Source organism: Poecilia mexicana, unplaced genomic scaffold (genome assembly GCF_051168715.1).
Source record: "Poecilia mexicana isolate PSO_F unplaced genomic scaffold, ASM5116871v1 scaffold_3, whole genome shotgun sequence".
Classification (NCBI taxonomy): Eukaryota; Metazoa; Chordata; class Actinopteri; order Cyprinodontiformes; family Poeciliidae; genus Poecilia; species Poecilia mexicana.
The window spans coordinates 7,623,542-7,633,589 of record NW_028263372.1 but is presented as its reverse complement, the minus strand read 5'-3'; the positions used below and the strand labels follow the sequence as shown (position 1 = coordinate 7,633,589).

At 41.2% G+C, this 10,048-nt stretch overlaps 1 pseudogene; it reads right to left on the bottom strand.

The window, feature by feature from the left end:
* Positions 1-1,380: 1,380 nt before the first annotated feature.
* Positions 1,381-8,926, bottom strand: LOC148160157 (uncharacterized; annotated as a pseudogene).
* Between the last annotated feature and the right edge of the window lie 1,122 nt (positions 8,927-10,048).

Genomic DNA, 10,048 nt, shown 5'->3' with positions numbered 1-10,048 from the left:
CATACTGTTTAACCTGATACCTACCTCGGGAACCATTTTTGTAAAAGGCTTCGTAGGTTGTGTGTTCTTCGTTTCTAAGGTCCTCATCTCTTCTGTGTGGAAAATACAATTTCAGAAGTCGTCTGTAAAATTTTTCAGGGGTTTTTTTCTCAGAGAAACGAGTAAATCTAATGACTGCAGGTTTTCCCATAGTTCTTTTCTGGATGTATCCTGCATCATTAAGGAGGGGAATTGCGTTTGGCCCTTCAATTTGTCTACCATATAGAACCCTGTATTCTGACGCAAATTCTGCCAGGCACATGTGTTCAAATTCCAACGTTTGCGGTCGGTTGAGATATTTTTCCGGCAATCCTGTCATCCAAACATCCTCTTCATCTGGGGACATGTTCACGAGTTTGCTCATTGGAAGGCTCATTTTCATACCGTCTTCATCTGTTTGAAGAAAAAGGACACTGCGCGAGGACTTCTTGAGAGGTAGGCTACAAGTGCGCGCAACCGATTCTTGAGCACTAACCTCTCTATGTTTTGAATAAGCCTGCATGATCTTTTTCATCTCATCGCGTTGGTTGACATTGGTCGTCTTTAAATCATCGACAACAGATTTGAGGAACTGCGCCATTTCGTGCTCTGGCTTGGCTATGTAAGACATCATGTACTCAATGCAGCTATACTCATCAAGCACATACTGAATGTCCATGTTGGCGTTCCATGCCCGCAGGAGATCAGGGTTGTACGCATTCACCCAGCTGTCTTTAGGATCACGTTTCATCATTACCACCATTCCAGAAGTGAGAGCGTCAACATGGCCATTGTACTCAACTTTGGTCATGTTACAAGCCTGGAGTAACTCTTCCAAATCCCTGAAAGACGATTTCTCATCCTTCAGTAAATCCCTAATTGGTTTCAGTTTCTTTTTAGCCTCTCTTTGTAGGTTTGAGACAAATCTTGATTTGGATTTTTTGGACTTTCTCCTACCTTTTTGCTTTTCTAGCTTTGCTTTTTCGTCATCATTTTCCAGATCAAAATCGAATACAGGGACCGTGATTCTGGTGCGTTCCATTGGTAATTTGGGGAATCCAAATCGGCATTCAACATTACCTTTTTTGCATGATTTTGAGTGCTTTTTGCTGTGCATTTGAACCTCTGTTACTATTTTGTGGAGCTCGGGATCTTTGGTCTCATCAGGCAACTGACAGGATATGTAACGATCTATGAACTTTATCACTTCATCGCAACATGAGGGGTCTTCCATTTCAGGTGTGTCCTTAATCCATATCACAGCATGTATATGGGGTGAACCCCTTGCCTGAAATTCCACGCGATAAAAGTAATCCTCAACTTCTCCAATGGGATGTGCAGGGGAAAGAATGAGGTCTCTAAACAGTGCGTCCACTCTCTTTTCAAACATTCGCATGACAGTGACAGGGTTGCTCCTAAGAATGTCACACTTTGCATTCCAGTCAAGATCAGAAAAACTTACCTGCTCTCCATGTTGACCTTTGATTGCTTCAATGACTTCTGGCCATCTCATTTCAGCAGCAGAGAACGTGCAAAAGAAAGTGGGCTTTCCAAGTTGCCTCACCATGGCGTGCAAATCGCGTAATCCTTTCTCCCAATAAGCGGGAGTTCCTCTTAAGGGCTGCATGAAACGGGTGGCCTCTTTGTTCTGGATCAGTTTTTCCAACTCCTCTTTGTTCTGTAGCATTTTGCTGGAAATATTTTTTCCGCCTTTGGTGCTTGGTTTCCCTTTTCTTGTCTGAATGGACATACTATCATTGGCAATATGAGTTTCTGTGACAAACTGAGCAAAGAAAAGGTAACTCTGGTCTTTTGCAAAACGACTATCTATTGAGAACAGACGTACATTGAAATACATACTTGGAGAAAGCGCAACACGGCGGGATTCATCTAACGTGTTTATTCCTGTGGGGAAATGTACAGGATACGCTTTAGCTTCAAGCCTTGGAACACTGAAGAAGGAGATGGGCTTGTTCCCCTGGGCCGGCGCAATGCTAAAAATTCCCTCTCCATAAGACAGTACTTCCTGTGCTATGTCAGGAGGCTGCATGCAAGTGTCCAAGATCAGACCAGGTCGAAGTGCCTGATGCTCTGCCCCTATGTGATCAGGTTGCTGGTCTGCTGCTGCATCCATTTCAGTCTCCTCTGCTTTCGTATCCAAGTCCTCATCTGGCTGGTCCTCTTGGAAATCCTCAAATGTGGCACCTTCATCTATACTTACGTCTTTGTAATCCGGATGACTCTCTTTAAGCTTTCTCAGTCCAGCTAAAACATTTTTCATGTTGACTGTGTAAAAGTATTGGTAACCTTTGTACTTTGTTTTCCTCTTCAACTTCACCTGCAAAAGCTGGGCTTCCTCACGGGGCCTTGGAAGACTGTTTACAACAGTTTCCATGTCAGAAGGAACACAGACAACTGCTCCATGTATTGCCCTTTGCTGTCCCTTGGGCAAGGAAACAATTTTTGCAAAAGGCAGAATTTTTGCAATCAATTGCCTTTCAAGTACATTCAACTCCGCAAGTTCGGTGGGAACAGGAGCTAAATGAAGGTTATTGGCAGCAGCAATCGATGGCATCTTTCCCCTGCTTAAATGGCTGTCACACGTGTAGCAGATCCATTCCCCCATCCTCTCTTTGGGTACAGAACATGGGGTTGAGCAAGCAGATCCACACATGTGAACATACGTACCTGTTAGACAATCAGCTACTACATGCATATTCTTTGTATACTTATCTCTTTTACAGTGCTTCACTTGATTAGGGAAAAGAGCTCTGTGACACACGGTGCAAACATACGTGGGCGCATTTTGAATATTTTGACGAAATCTTTGTATGGCGGCTTTCATTTCTTCCGTCATCAGAGGCAGTGGAGTTTCGTGGTGGAAGCCTACATTTCTTTTGTACTTTCTTCTGATTCGCAAAGCATGCTGAAGTGTGAAATTTTTGGAAAGTTGTTTTCTTGATAGTCTAACTCTTCTGTCAGCAACACATTTTTTATTATGTTTGACCCGATAACCAGGCTCACTATGGTACTTCATCTTCCTATATTCACGCACTGTTTTTTTGTGTTGGCTTCTGAAGTCTGGATTGTTTCTGAACCGATTCCTGATATATGATTTTTGTCTGCTTCTAAAGACAGGATCATCTCTGAAACGATTCCTGATGTATGATTTTTGTCTGCTTCTAAAAACAGGATCATCTCTGAACCGTTTCCTTATATAGTCAGCCATGTAGTCTTTATGAGTGGCTCTGAAGCTGTGGACAAAGTTGAATCTGAATTTAAAGTAATTTATTTTTCTCTGCCGGAAAGACGCATCTGCCCTATATCTATTTTTGAACTGATCCTTTCTCTGTGCTTGTTGAAGAATGTATGTTTCTTTTACGGCTTGTAGCTTTTTTGTCCTAAAGGTTGGAGATTTCAGATACCTTTCTTTTTGAGATGAACTTTGTTTCACTTTATTTACTACATTCTGTCCCTGTTGCATTTTGACCCTGTTTTTAATTTTTCTTCTATTGGCTTTTGGCACTTTTGACACATTTTGAACAGTTGGAGCCTTTTCCTCTACTACATTTGCAATTTCCCTAAGCCAAGGAGGCATTTCATCTCCATCAGAGGTGCTCTCTAGTTTTCTATCAGTTGGACTTACTTGTGTGGCTACAGGCGAAATGTTCTGAAAAGCCACATCTTGAGAAGGGTCATCATTATCCCTGACAAAACCTACTGGCACAAACTCATAGGTGGCATTGGGGCCGCGGTTTCGAAAGAGCTTCAGTAGATGGTTGACCATGTCAGACAGATTGCAGAAAGTCATCATTACTGCAGTTCCACTGGGGTGGGGCAGGCCTGCTGAATTTCTTGAATGGGAATCAAAAACTCCAAACCGACCACTTCTGTCCCTGAAAACTGCAATGCACTCTGGAGTCACCAAGAGAAAAGCATGGGTGACATTTTCCGACAGACATTCCAGTTGCAGGGCAAGAGGCAAACCCAATTGTCGAGATCCTTGAGGGCTCCCGCTCTGAGCAAAAACATGGCCTACCCTCAAACCAGTGGTGTGTACTGCATAGATGTTTCTGTCTGTCAGTACATGGTTAGGCATCTCTTCAAACGTCAAGTGATTGTCATGAAATGTTCCATCACTAATCAGTTGCTGTTTAACACCGACATAAAGTTGGTCTCCTTTTTCAATCACTCTGTCAAGCAACACTGTGTCAAACTGCAACCCCTCGTTGTGGTAAGCTAAAAATGTGAGCGCCATGCATGTGCACTGGTGATTACGGGAAAATGAAGCATACCTCCTGTCGGCCTGGGAATGTGTAGCACTCACCAACAGGACAGGTGGACCGCTGATCCTGGGTTCCAACGCAGAAGTCTGTAACATTTAAAATAGAAAAATATAATTTTAACATTGGTGTAAATATTCGCCTGATTACTACCTACTACCAATTAGGCCTGTTGTAAACAATCATTTTGTAATTGAGTAATCAATTATTCTGATGATAAACAGATTAAGCAAAAAACAATTTTGATAAACATAATGGAAAATAAATACAAAAACTTTTGAAATTATAATCAATTTAATAAAAATAAGACAGAAATAATAAAGCAGTACAATCACAAAGTCAAAAGCTGGAGAAAACACATTCTTTAAATATATAAACTCACTCTGCACAGACAGCTTTTGTGTTCATGTAAGTGACAGGATCTTTGGCACCTTCATTATACACAGAACCATACATGCCAACATTGTATAAAACAGGTTGCAGCCTCCCACTCATTTGTTCTGACTGAGATGATAGGAAGGAGTTACCTGGCAGCTCCCATCCCGAACTTGGTCCTCCAGTGGCACGGAAGAGGACTCGGCGGGGGCCTTGACGTCCATCGGGGGGACCGGTCTCCGTGCCTGGCGACGAGCTGGCCTGGTGGTCTCTCTCGGCGCTCCCTCCATCTATAAATCAACAGAAGCCCTTAACTTGGTGCAAAGTGCACTCATACATTTCATTATCTTAAAGTCTGTGATATATTTTCTGAAACAGTGTCATACCTGCTGCTCCACCGGACTCAGCTTGGAGGGATCAGAAACCGGACGACGCCTCGGACTCGCCTTCTAATAAAACACACACACACACATATATATATAATTTTTAAAAACAATTCTGGCACATCAAAATCAAATGGTTATTTAAAAAAAATAGAATAAAATACCTTCTTCCCCTTCGGAGAACATGTAGGTAGCGGAGCGTCACGGCCAGACGCAGGAACGATCCGGTCCATCTCCTCCAGCAACGCTGGGCTGAACCACACAGGATTCGGGGGGATGGAAGAGTCCAACAGGTCTCCCTATAAAATAAAAGAAATAGCTTAAGATAGATTCATTTGTACATTGAGGACATAAGTTTTGCTTAGAGATGAAGAAAAGCGTACCTGATGGTCAACCATCCTCCCAGTGACGTGTGGACAGCCATCACCACCCTGGACCTCAAGCGATGTCTGTAAACATGAAAAATAATTTTCAGTGGCAACAAACCCTTTGGGTCCAGGGTATATATTTATAGTCATTTTTAAGAAACTTTGATTTTATTTTTGAATTTCCTCAACAGAAATCATATTTATACTTATATTACATTTTCTCGAGCACAATCTTATCGGTATAAAACTGAACTTTTTTTTCTTATGAATTATTGCAAATATATGAGTTACATCAAATTCAAGTTGGAAAAATTTTTTTTTTTTCACTCACAAACTCAAAGGTTTTCTACCTTAACTCCTGGAGTTCAGCATGGCTTGAAGGTGTTTACTAGCTGCTGGAGGAGTGGCTCTACCTCACCCCCTGGTGATCAACTCCTTACAGCTGCGCAGCGCCGCCATTCCTCTGCTTGGATCTCTGAGTAGCTGCCTCTGACCCTACCATAACCTCATCTTACCCTTTATGCCTCCGATTCTCTAAATTTCTAACAAAAATGCCATCATTGTCATCTCAATCTCCACTGTGCCTCAGATTCTGGCTGCAAGTTTCCCTCTGTCTTCCAGTTAAAAAATCGCAAACCTACCTGCTGTGCATTTATTAGCTACATAATCCTTTACATACAAATGAGTATCTTGTGAGCGTGTTTACTCCAAATTTTTCTGGACTCGTTTATACATTAATATATATAAGTGCACTCTTATTAATTTGTTTATTTATTTTATATGTAGTCAATTTTTTAAACTACTTACAATTTCAGTTTCCTATACGTTTCCGTAAATTTCATATTGCTTATAGTTTCATTTGTATTAACTAATATTTACACCTTGGACAAACTACCTTTTCAGCAAATAAGCAATTTTCCCTTGGGCATCAGCAAAGCATATTCTATTCTAAAAACAACGTCATAATTATGAAGTGTGTGTGACAGATTTCTGTCACACCAATCAATATTACTATCTCACTGTTTTTGCCGTTACTTTGATCCCGTTTGTCATAGTTGCTCTTTTCACAGCTACTAACACAACTTTCCCCCATTTCTTGGCAACAAAATACAGCCTATAATTATTGTTTGAAGATGTGAGATTTCAAATAACAAAGGGATCTCATGTTGCATTTCATATATTACATTTGTAAGCTAATTTCTTTTCACATTCTCAAAATAGATGGTTTTTAACATTTACATGATCTTCTGAGAAAAGATAACTTAATTAGTTTAGCATAACTCCAGTTTTACTTGGCTTCAACACAATTAAAAAATGGGATGTAGTTTATAATCTGCACTTTAAACAAAAGTTGAAATGAAGACTCAGGGAGGTGGACACAAAACAGACATGTTAAAAAGACAAATATACAAACTCAGACTTTCAAAGCGTTAAACATGCAAAATTTTGCTTTAATCAACTAAGAATGTATCCAGTACCTTCCGGCCACCACGAACCACAGTCCAGTCGAAGGGGTCTGAACGACGCGGAGCCACCACCTCGCCAACCACAACCAGCCGGGGCAGGGGACGTCTCACCGGGGGGGGGGGAAGCCGTCCCAGGAGGGGGAGGAGCCAACGTCACGGGAGCTGGAGATTTCGGTGCGCTTAACTCAAGTTGCGAGCAGACCGCCGCCTGAAGCAACTGAGCAAGGACCTCCATCCCAGGATGGTCGCTCAGGTGAACCTATAACAGTTAAACACATTTTATAAAATACAGTACGCCTAAATAATATTTTGTAAAATTAAAAAAATCAATTTAACTTACGCCATCCCTGCTCCACAAGGCCAGGCTGCTCAAGGGGAAATGTTCAGTAACAGGCAGGTACCGAACATCTAGACAGAAAAAGAACAAAATGTCATTCTTAATGTCAGTCACACTTACAATGTAGTCATTTGTGACAAAGTAGATACGACAGGAAAAATAAGTCAGTTTTTCACATATCTGTGTATCAAAATCAACTTTAACAGGAGTTAACTGAAAACATATCTACGTTTTAATATTCTAATTTCAGTATTGATAACCATGCAGCACAAAACGTCATATCCACTTCACCATTCCAAAAAATATATAAAAACTTAAAAAAAGAAATTGGGATTACAATAGTCCCATACAATGTTAGTTTGCTTAAGTTTTAGTATAAACACAAACTGTGTATGTCACTTACTTCTCTGAGCAGCCACACGTCGATACTCCTGCCGCAGCAGCTGTTGCACACTTTCCTCCACGACAAGGCGTGGTGGAAAGTCCACAACGACCACCTGTAAATTTCAATCCAAATAAATGAACCAAGTTAACATACACCATTTTTTTTTTCAGATATATTTGATCATGAATAAATGCAGTGGATATTATACTTACATTAGCAGAGAGTGTGCAGACGGTAGCCAACAAACGGTCGAAGTCCCGTCCGGCCTCCACGAAGGTCCTGCTGGCGGTCAAGTTGTTGCTTGGAGCCAGAAGACAGATCACCTCGGGGGGCCGAGGCAGAAGTGTATTCTGGACTTCAAGCCGCAACTCTTCCGCAGAGGCTCCAGGGGATGCAAGCAACCCTAAGGAGAAGTCGCCCTTTGGCATGGTAGAATACCCATCCACAATAGCACGCAGATGAGAATCACCAACCAAAAGAGCAAACTGAAAAATAACAGCAAACATTAAAGTATATAATTGATTTTATCATCCAAACCAAGATTTGCATATGAGATTGACAAAAAAAAAGTACCTTCTTCTCCAGAGCCTCGGCAGTAGGCAGAACCAACTTGCAGCTACGTCTGGTCACCCGGGAAGCTGGCCACGTCTCCACCCGATGGCGACGCCCCGTCCCACGGCCTGTTTAGAGACATGCAATTATCAAGATTAGGCTTTCATGCCTCTGAAAATTTAACAAAACAACACAAATTTTATCCACATACGTGACCCAGGAGAGGTCGATGGCGCACGGGGCTCCTCCTGGCGCACCACGGCAGGCGACATCTACAAAAAAATTATTTAGAAAAATCTTTAGATCAACCACAAACATAACTGGATTAGGTTATTGTAAATAAATGATCCTGAACTTGTCATGAGCTTACCTGGTCGGGCGAGCCACCCTCCAGCAGTCGCGATGTCTAAAGACATAAATGGAATGAGTAAAACAAATGACTTATCATCCAACAATAAGTTAGTAAAATGTAAAATGACAGCTATACCTTCTTCGGCGGAGACTGAGTGGGGTTCCAAGCCCGGGACGTGAGCGGCGGTGTCCCCGGCTGTAAACACAGAAACAATTATAATCATGCTTAAAGTGAAAATTACATGAAGAACTACTGTAAGAAAAAATAATTACTGCAATGTATAATTTATATACCTTGGCGACGTCCGGCACACTCTCCAGCTTCCTCCATCGCACCTTCGCCGCCTCCGAGCGTCGTCCTCTGCGTGGCATCCTGTAACACCACAGTAAAAAAGAAGACAACTGGGGGGGACAGGTGGTTATTTACAAATAAAAATCAAATAAAGTGATGTATATAAAATTAAACAGTGTTTGGAGCACTAGATCTAAGTGTGTTAGTGAATGTTAAAATGTGATGAAACTTATATGAATATGTATCGATGGATTAATAAAATGCTGAAGTGATGTAAAGATGAGCTTCGCAGCAAGTAGCAATGGGAAACCTCCAAATCGCACAGTCTCGCACAAGAGAAAAGCTGTAATGAGAAGAAAAATACATTTCAATTTAAAAAGGCTTATACAAATAACTAAAAAGACACATAACATTTTTTTCTTCAATACAATGATGAAGTTCAAATTCTTCTGACGTGCTACTTCTAAATCCAGTAATAGAATAAATTTAGTTTAATGAAGCTATCATCTACATACCACATGAGTGCGCTCAGCCTACGTGCGTCAAAAACACCCGAAAGGCTTCGACTGCGTATGGTTAGCTTGACGAAACACGTCATGACGCGAAACACGTCACGACGCGCATCTACATAAACTTTCAAAGTAAACCAGACACCCTACACACTCAATTCGAATCGGTGTGAACTCATGGATCTGCCCACTGCTGTGCTTCTAACACAAGCAAAAATAAAAACCGCACCCTCCCAGGTGGAAAAATATATCACACAATGCCGGTATATGACTATATATCAACTATAAAGATACGAATAAAATTACATGATAATTAAAAACACCACAGCACTTTATTCTTTAGCGTCTTGTGGACATAAAAACATTTACCTTCCCGCCCATCAAGCTAGCAAGTACGCTATCAGAGCCACAAAGAAATATTCCACAACAGTTAAACTTTTAAAATTCACCACCTTTCTCAAAGAACACATTAAATCTAACAATTGTAATAGTTACAATAATATTCTAATCAAATTAAAAATTAAAATATATTTTATGGAGAAAGCACAAACACATCTTACCTTGACCGTAGCAGACTCGGAAGCAGAGAGTTCCAGAAAGTTCCAGAAGCTTCAGGGGCTTGGGAATTCGTGTCAGCCAATCAGAGATTGACATTTTCCAGCGTGTATGACGTGTCCTTCAGCTGACCAGTCAGCTTGGCAAAACAACAATTTTAAAAAATGCAACCAA